Genomic DNA, 10,381 nt, shown 5'->3' on the forward strand with positions numbered 1-10,381 from the left:
CTCTATCAATTAAATTCCCAGGTAATTCATTTGGAAAGACATCAGGGAATTCGCAAGCAATGAGAATAGTTTCCACATTAGGACTAGCAGAAGTCTCGATCAGAACACAACACATATAGCCCCTACATCCCTTCCTAAGTAGTTTAATAGCTTTCATGGCAGAAATCAAGTATGGTGGAGGAACTACCCCATTCCCAACAAACACAAACTCAGGTAGACCGGGTGGATAAAACACAACAGTTTTATTCACACAGTCAATAGTTGCACAGTACTTCGTCAACCAATCCATACCCAATATGCAGTCAAAATGATCAATTCCCAAAGGTAATAAATCAACATACAACGTCATATCACTGATTATAACATCACATGCTGGATAAACATATATGCACATACCATAAAACCCCTAGTTGGTGTAGAAACAGACAATAAATAATTCATAGGTTCTAATGGTCTAGTTCATTTCCGAGAAAGGCATGCGACACAAATGAGTGTATAGAATCAGAATCTATCAAGACATATGCATTTTGGGCACAGATGGAAATTATATCTAACACTATAGACTCAGTATTCTGTACATCCCCTGGCACCAGTGTGAATACTCTCACTTGCCTTAATGTTTCATTTCTAGTATTACCTCTGGCATTAGTTCTTGCATTTGATCTTGTTACGGAGGTAGATCCGGCTGAACTTGCTGCAAGGCGGTTGGCATTTTTGGACCCCAGTGGACAATCCTTCATTATATGACCGAGTTTGCCACACCGATAACAAGCACCAGATGCACGGTAACACACTCCTCTATACTTCCTTCCATAATCTGGACAGTTTGAAATAGATCCACTACTCTGACTAGAGCTACTAGAGGATCCCGTGTTTTGCTTCTTTGAAAATGACCGACCCTTCTTGAAATTGAATCTGGACCTTTTACCTCGCCATTCAGTTGTTGGAGCCTTAGCTTGTTTCTTGGCTGCCAGAATGGCCTCTACCATCAATGTTCTATCAAGTACTTCCACATATGTAGACAACTTCAAAATGCCTACTCAATCAAACACCTCCAAATCTAATCCCCCCTCAAATTTCTGAGCCTTCTTATAGTCTGTGTTGACCACATGAGGAGCAAATCTGGCCAACTCAGTGAACTTAGCCTCATACTCGGCTACGGACATCTTACCTTGCTTAAGTTCTTAGAATTTAGAAACCTTTTGATCTCGAAAGCACTGAAGAAAGTACTTATCGTAGAAAATCTCATTGAATTGAGCCCATGTTATGTTCCCGTTACTATTTTGAATTAGCAACCACCATCTTCGGGCTTCATCTTTTAGGGTATAGGTGACCAATAGAACCTTCTACGTCTCGGAGCAAGGAAACACTTCAAATAGTTTCTCCATTTCAAGTAACCATGTCTCTGTCTTTAAGGATTCAATACCACCTAAGAAAGTCGACGGCTTCATCTTCATGAACTTTTGAGTTAGATTTATAATATCATTGTTATCCGGCTCAACTTGGACCGGAGGGGGCGGAGGAGGCAGAGGTTGTTGTCTTTGCTAGTGTATCATTGCTTCAGTTAGGGTTGCAAGCATTTGTTCCATTCGGCTCATGCGAGCCTCTAAGGATTCATTTGTACTGTCACTTCTTGTGTTTTCCATTTGCTATAGGTAAACAAAGCAAAATTAAACATAGGCAAGTAATTCCTTCCACATTGTTCAAGGTATTTAGTTTCAATGCATTTATTTCAATTGTGTGAGTTCATGTTGAGTTTATGTTTAGATTCAATTTCCATAGTTATAGAAATTAACTCACACACTCACACATGCAAGTGAAATGTCCCTACTTCTTTTCTAGAACGTCTTATAGCTCATATGGACTCGTTTGTGCGGTATAACTCATGTTCTGATACCACTCTGTCATGACCAAAACCCGCCCCTACAGGTTTAGCGTCATAACCGGCCAGTAATCCTCAGATTACTGAAGGCCTCTGACCTGATTAGCAAAATATAAGGGGCTAACGGAAGCAAACATAGAAACATACATAGTCCATTGAGTTGTGTAGACATACATAGGACAAAAATTCAAAAACTTATAATATACATGGGCGTGACGTCATAAATACATAGTCTACATCACTTTCGTTACAGATAAAGCAAAAGGGGACTGAGCCCAATATACAAATAAACAAGAAACTTGTTCTAAATCCAAAAGTAAACAAAGCCTTTTACGTTCACAAAATAAGACCACAAGACACTCGAAACCTCCTCGAGAGGCACAAAGCCTGGCTGATAAACTAAAACTCTAGATTATCAATTTTGAGTCTGGTCATGCGCCAGGTCACCTACATACATAAATAATAGAGTGAGCTCGAGCCCAATGAATAATAACAGAGTAAAGGTTTTAATGAATTATGCCCAAAACAGATTCCACACCTTTTATCATATCAGATACATAATCATATTCGTATCAGAAACAGAATCATAGTCATAATCCCATTCCAATCATGCGTTGTACATCCATGAGCATTAACATATTCCTATGGTCAAGTCTATCAAGTTCCATAATGGAACCTCCAGTACCGGATAATATATCTGAAACATGGATAATATATCTGTAAACTCAGCAAAAGTACTAGTTGTGTGAATTTTCTGCTCGACGGTAGATCGACGGTCGCTCGAGTGTGAGACTAAGGTCCTCGCTCCAGCGCAACTATTGTCGCTCGTGCTGTCTGCAAAACATGAAAACTTCTGGAAGCATGCATTTTACGCTCGAGCCAACTTTTGGTCCCTCGAAGGGGAGTGCCAAAGAAAGAGTGGTCACTCGAGCACAGATTCTATCGCTCGAGCGAAGAGTAGAATTCTGAAATTTCCAGATTGCACTCCCAAGTTCAAAACTCGAAGTCAACTTTAAAATACATCCTTTGGGCCTCAAAACTTGAGAAAACATGTCTGAACTTGTCCAACATCATGAATTCAAAACCATTTCGCCTAATCAAGGCCCAAAAGCTTGCCAATTACTTAAAATTCAACTTGAAACTTAAGAATATGATGTGAACATGACATGCATGAACTGCATGACTTTCAACCTTTCAAATCATGATCTAACAAGGTTAAATGGAATGAAACTTCATGAATTTTCAAAACTAAGGTGAAATAATATCATGCATGAGGAAAATTCTTGGAAACCACTTCAAAATGCATGAAATGTACATGCATGCATGATTTAACTTAATTCCCTTAATTCTAGTTCAATTCTTGTAATTCATCTCCCAATTCCCATGAATTCTACTATTAGCTATTTCAATTACATAATTAAAGGGTTGAGTCCTTACCTTAGCTTCTCAATTGAATGCTAGATAGCTAATTGTTTAAGTTTCCAAGCCAAAACAAGTTCTTCTAATTTCCCACAATCCTCTTGTTGAATTCAAGTCTTCCTTCTCTCACTCTCTTTCTCTCTCACGAAAAGATGAGAAAATGAGAGTGTAAAGTGTATAGGAAGTGCTAGGGGTGGCCTTATATAAGTTTGATTAGGAAGTGTAATCAATGACTAATTAAGTGACATTAATTATTCTAATTGAATTCATTCCGAATCGCATTTTAATTAAACCTACCATAAAATTCTAAAAATTTTAACTTACACATAATTCAAGTCAATTTTGTGATCGGATGTCGATAAGGCCTTCAATTCGCAGAACCAAACAGAAACACAAACAAATATTCCTATAGCAGACAGATATAAACACACATAATGCAATGCACATGTAATTAACTCAGGATTTCATCTTAATTACTTATTGGGCATATTTAATCATGGCTTAACAATTAATCATGGGTCGGCATTGTTACAGGGTTGGTGTAGGGTAAGGTGTTGTTGTTATCATACCAAAAAGTGGGTTAGATGAATCGGTGTCCTTAGTACACCTTTAAGAATTTCTTATCAGGTCATTGGGAGTTAATAATGTTGGTGTTTAGGGTAGTTAATAGTGGTTGGCGTGGAGTGACTGGAGTTTCTTTTGTAGAAAATTATTCCTAGTCTACTGAGGGCAGTTAGTTTTATTTTATGGTTGTTGCTTTTAATTTTGGATTCACTTTTGTTTTGGATTGGCAGTATACGGAATTGTGTTGATATGGTTTGTTTTGTGTTTCCTGTAATGAAGGTAGGGTTCATTTTGCAACTATTGTCCTCGGAATATGAGTATTTTTTATTTGTGCGGTGAGGGTTGTGAACCCAAGATGTTAATATCTTGTTTGATTAGAATTGGGAAATATGGTAGTTGTACTAGGACGGCTCATTTCGTAGGTATATTTTGAGTTGGGTGGCAGTGAGGTGTTAAAAGATTTAATGGGAAGTTTTGGAAGTAATTATAGAGCTGAATATGTGTTAGGGTGACCTTTTGTCCTGGGTTGATAGGAGCCCTAGTAAGTTCGAGATTGAGTGCAAAATTGCTTTCTTTGGCTTGGTTGAGTCATCATTTCTTTATAAGTGCGTGTGGACAGTTTGTTAGTATTTGAACTGTTTAGACCCCTTTATGATTAGTTGAGTTCGGGAAGTGTGAATTTTGGGCTCATGTGGTGAAATTCTGAGAGGCATTGAATTTGAGGGAAGGCGGTGAGTCGAGGTAGTGATGGTAAGGGGTTCAAGTGTGTTATTAACGAGGAAAGTCAAGGTAGTGACCGATACATTGGGTAGAAATTCGGCAAGGGGCGTAGTGAGCGTAGTCCTTCTTGGTATTCTTGTGAAGTGGGGCGAGGTAATCCTTACGTGTTTTTAATCTTGTGTATATCTTAAGATCATTTGTTCGGAGTGTTATCCGGGTATGCGTTTTGATCAGTGTTGTTATTCCCTAGATAAGGATGATTGTAGCAGCTTGTTTTGCTAGAAAGGGTGTAGTTACGGGTGGTCAGTGGATGTCATAGTTGTGGTAATGGAATGTAATTTTCTGGTGATTTTCTATTGTTGTTTAACTTCTTATTGTCATGTTTAACGTATTCTATTTCTATGTCGTAACAGGATTACAATTTTATTTTTGAAGTGATTGTGTCATTGGTCGAATGACGATTAGGAGCGTTATTAATTGAAGTCTTTTGGAAAGGAAATTGGGAACTAAAACTTTGCTTGTTGGAAATTTGGTTGTTTTAAATTGGCAGTGGGTTTATTTAATGCACCTAGGTAAAAAGAAGATTTTGAATTTTGTGTGGGCGAGTAGCCCAAGGTTGGTTTCAGAAGTTGTCTTATTGATGTTGTGGTTTGGGTCTTGGCATAACAGTAGTGTTGTTTTTATGGCAAACAAAACAAATAAGAACAAAAGTTTATGATGGGCCTTGTTGTTTTCAATTTCAGAATTTTGGTGTGCCTGTTGTGGCAAGTTTTATTTATATAGTAAAAGTTGTAACTTAGAATTCATGACGGGTGCTAGGTAAGGTCTTATTCTCTTTTGTGTGTGGTTGTGTTCCTCGGCGTAGTTGGGTTATTATAGGCTAGAATTTCGCCTTTTGAGAGATTTTGCTTTGGGAATGTCTATGTTGTCATGTGAAGGGAAAGATGAAGATTTTGGGTGAATAGAGCATTCAGGGTGGTTATATGCATTGAGGTGTTTTGGGGTTCAAAATAATCGAGTGTGGTGTGCGTTTGAATTTCCTTGCTTGAAGTGTTAATTGTACCTTGTTACGTGTTAGTGTCGTAAGTGATTTTGATGAGTTTCCATGCGTAGTTATAGCTCGAATTTCATTTTATTTTATCACATTACTATTGAGAAAGAGGTGGTCATGGTTGAGTAGTTTGTGGTGTTGTGGCATTTAGGAAGTATTGTTGTGGTTATAATTGTGCATGTGGGTGTTGCTATAGCGATTCTAGTTTAAACCCGACCCGTTCATTGTTTTCGATCCAGGATTTCTTGCCTTGATGGTTGTTCATGTCTTTTTCCATTTTGTTCCTTGTTGAGATTAGTTATTGGAGTGTCTTGGTGGTGCTTGAAATAAGTTGGGAGTTAGTTTTTCAAAACTGTTGCTGTCTAGATTTTGACTTGTTCGCTCGAGCAAACTTTCTTGCACTCGAGCAAACTTTGAGAACTTCTAGTACCTTCGTAGGTTTGCAAAACTATTGGGAGTATGGCATTCTTCTCTCGAGCGGTGCTTCTTGTGCTCGAGCAGTCTTTTAGAACTTTCAATACTTTTGCAGGCCTACAAAAGTACTGGAAGGGTGGTGTTCTTTGCTCGAGTGATACTTTGTTCGTTCAAGCGGCCTTTCTTTTTGTGTCTGGTCGCTCAAGCGGTGTTTTGGTCGCTCGAGTGATCTGCGCATATATCAGTCTATAAAAATCACTTTTTGAGTCACTCTTTCATATATCTCTCTCTCTCTCTAAACATTTCAAAACTCAAAATATATACTCTCTCTCGCTAAAACTGATCTTCAACCTCCAAATACATTCAATCTATTAATCTCTACACCCTAGTCCCTTTGATAAAAAGGTAGAGGTCACCTAGAGCTTCATTTTAATCGGGGCAAAGTTGATTTTTGGCTTCGTCAAAGTTTCTTCTTTCTCTCCCTTGTCTTCAAACTTTGAGGTAGGGATTTCTCCACATTTTAGTATGATTTTTAACTTAATTATTTGTCTTTTCAAAGAATTCATGGGATTTAGAGATTTTGGTAAAAATCTAGGGTTTTGGTTTTCAAATCAAAAGAGGGTTTTCAAATGGATTCTTGAAAATGATTGTGGGTTTGTAAATGTGATTGAGTTATGATAAAATGATGGATTTTTATCCTTGGAATTAGTTTATAAGGAAAAAGGGATTTTGCCTTAAAACGTGAATATTTGATTTTGTAAATAGAAAATGGAAATGATATTGGGTTTTATGAACTTAGAATGATGATGATGGTGGTGGTGGAGTTGGATATGTATTATTGCTCCCATCTTGAGATTTGGAAAGTATATCTTTATTGGAAATTATTTATCTGTTTAGAGATATCTATTTTGGGCTATCGGTGGACGATAATTATGATTGTTATAGAAATTGCATGAGAATTAGGCGAATTGAAACTAATTTTTCATCCATTTACATTAAGCATTGTTACATATTTAACACATTGAAAATGTATACTGTTTTGAGAAAAATTGGTGAATATCTTGGTGAATCTGGGTAGGGAGTGTAGTTGTGGTATTAAGTTGGTCTGTGTATCCTTGGTGGAAGTCCAGAAACTCGCGTGGATAGGTGCCGAGCCTTCCGGTTAATATAGGTAAAAATGGCAATTGGTAGTGCTTGTAGCCTACTTGTAGACATGTCTTAGAGATTTCCAATTTTGTATCTACTGCCTTGTTTTCTATTGTAAAGGAAATGATTTCATGAATTGTGATATAAACCTGGAATTACATAGTTTTTGGAAAGAGATATAAAATGTTTTGGCTTGAGCATTGCATATGCATTCACCTTATAACTCTGTTAAGATTCATACACTATGTTAGAGTATCTTTACTGGGCTTTGGCTCACCCTATATGGAAAATCATTTTCAGGTGCTGATGACATGCCTCTGCTAAGGCCGTGGTTTGGGAGGATTTAGAGCCACGAGCTTCTCATTTTGTTTTTGTTGTAATTATCTTGTACAAGCCTAGGGTTTTATTTGTATTGAGTTTAAAATCACTTTTGTTGTAACAAAGTATCGTCTTGGAAAGTTGTAGCCATCAAAGCATTTATTTATCTGTTTAACTTTTATTTCATATCATTAACTTGTTGCACATGCTATAGATTCACAGTTAGGACTTATGAATGTGTAACTCCATGTGTTACCTTTTGTACAACTAGAATCATATGAATGGAAGGATATTATATTCAGAACTGTGTTGTTATTTAATAAATATTGTGATATGATTTTATTGTTATATTTTGGGGACATTACAACTTGGTATCAGAGCTACCGGGTTTGAATACTTTGGGATTGTAGGAAGTGGTTATTACCACAATGAGTTTCTTGCTAGATGATATTAGGAATAAACCTGATATGCTATGTGATAACTTGCTTATGTGACTAGATAGGTATGAAATTTAATTTCTAAGATCTTGATTGGGTTTACGAGTTTCTAGACGTCCTGTTAGAAAAGTACTTGATCATTGCTATTTCTAACCGGAACTCTGGCAACGTCGCAGTATGATCATTATCTAGAAAGAAAATTAGTATGTGTTATGTGACTACATGCTTATGTGGAGTGAATTACTTGTTGTCCACCGTATTAGGACGCGAGTGAGTTAGCTTCAGCACATTTGTAAATGCGCTAATTTCTTGTGTTACCTTCATTAGGATGTCAGGACGTGGACATGGTGTTGGTAGGCATGGCAGGCTTAGACAACAGGAGGTGCTGTTACTAGATGATATTTCGGCACAGGAGGAAGGGGTTGGTCAGGCCAATGTGGCCGAACCAGTTGGTCAACATGCCATGGGCGCCTTGGCCCCGTGAAATGGCTGGAGCTTTGCAGGAATCCATGGACATTCTTAGAGTTGAAAATCAAGTCCAGGCCCATGCAATTGAGACAGGGTCATCTTTTTTGAAGAGGGAGTTCTTTTGGTCTAATCCGAATGAGTTTTTGGGAGATCCGAAGGAGCCACTGAAGGTAGATGAGTGGCTAAAGTAGATGGTGAAGACATTTGAGATGCTTGGCATCGAGGATGATGGGCTGAGAATGACCTTGGCATCCTTCCAACTGAAAGGGAGATACGAGTCAATTGGGTGACTTGGGAGGCCTTTGTCAATGCTTTCCAGGACAAGTTTTTACCTCCCATTGCTAGGGAGAAGTTGAGAGAGCAGTTTCTGAAGCTCAAGCAGCTTAACACACAGGTGGCTGAGTTTGAGGCTTCATTTACCAGTTTATCGAGGTTTGCACCTAAGCTTGTAGGAATGGAGGAACGCTGTTGTTTGGAGTTTGAGAACAGGTTAAGGACTGGACTCCTTTTCAAGGTGGCCGTGTCCATGATTAGGGATTACGATCGTCTTGTGAAGGTGGCGGCTCACTTAGAGACTATGATTCAGACTGAGAATGAGAGGATGAGGGGCTCCAAACAGAGCAATTAGGAGGTTCAGGAGAAGACTCGAGACAGCAAGAGGTAGAGGGGTTCCACCCCACAACAGTCCCAAGGACCTGTCTAGGTCCACTTTCCTAGTACCGAGTTCGGGTTCTGAGAGAGGTGGTCAGAAAGGGATCACTTGCTTTAAGTGTGGCCAGCTGGGCCACAAGTCTGTAGCTTGCCCGCAAGGGGATGGAGAGCAACAGTCTGCCTACGTATTATCAGTGTGGGTAGTCAGGGCACTTGAGGAGGTTTTGCCCTCAAACCGATAGCACATCTGGTGCGTCTGGTTCGAGGCAGACACAGAGCCATCAGCCTACATAATCAGCTCAGGCCTCAAGGGCTAATCAAAGAGCCTCTTCGGCTCAATCCGTGTATTAGACTTATGCTCCGAAGGGTGAACAGGTGGAGTAGAGACCTATGAGGCGTGTGTATGTTGTTACTATGCTAGATTTGTTGCCAGCACCTTCGGTAGTGAGAGATAACTTCTTGTTGTGTAATTCTATTGCCAAATTGGTGCATCGCATTCTTTCATTTCGTCTGCATTCGCATCAACATTGGTGTTAGAAGTGACTCAGTTAGCATCTCCACTCAGGGTAGAGTCACCTATTGGTGATGAGGTTGTGTTGGACTAGGGGTGTCAAGAATGTGAAATAGAGGTTGCCAGTTGCCAACTTTCTTTTGATTTTGTGTTGATTAACATGTCGAATTTTGATGTTTTTTTTTTTTTTTTGCATGGATTGGTTATCATCCTATCGGGCCATTATAGACTGTTACCGTCAAGGAGTCATGGTGTGCACCTCGAGTGGTGGTTGTTTTTATTTCCTGGGGAACCATGTTGATAGAGCCTTGCTGCTAGTGTGTGATCTGTGTGGTTGGGGTGAGCTTGGTCTTCTTCTTGCTACATTCTTGGGTCTTGAGAGTGATGTGGTCCAAGTAGAGTTGCCGAGGATAGTTTGTGAATGCCCAAACGTCTTTCTCGAGGATCTCACTAGTTTGCCACCTCATCGTGAGATTGAGTTCTCTATTGATTTAGTGCCTGGCACGACACCGATTTCCATGATACCGTATAGATTTGCACCCGCCGACTTGAGTGAGTTGAAGATTCGACTCCAAGAATTGCTAGATAAGGGTTTTACCCACCCTAGTACTTCATCTTGAGGAGCACCGACTCTCTTTGCCAAGAAGAAGGATAGCAGATTGCAACTTTATATTGATTACGGAAAGTTGAACTGAGTAATTGTTAAGAACAAATACCCATTGCCTCCTATAGATGACTTATTTGACCAGTTGAAAGGGGTTTTGTTGCTTTTCTAAGATAGACTTGAGATTGCATTATCA

The sequence above is a fragment of the Camellia sinensis genome, chromosome 4, assembly GCF_055761805.1.
Source record: "Camellia sinensis isolate YWXY chromosome 4, ASM5576180v1, whole genome shotgun sequence".
In the NCBI taxonomy this organism is placed as follows: domain Eukaryota; kingdom Viridiplantae; phylum Streptophyta; class Magnoliopsida; order Ericales; family Theaceae; genus Camellia; species Camellia sinensis.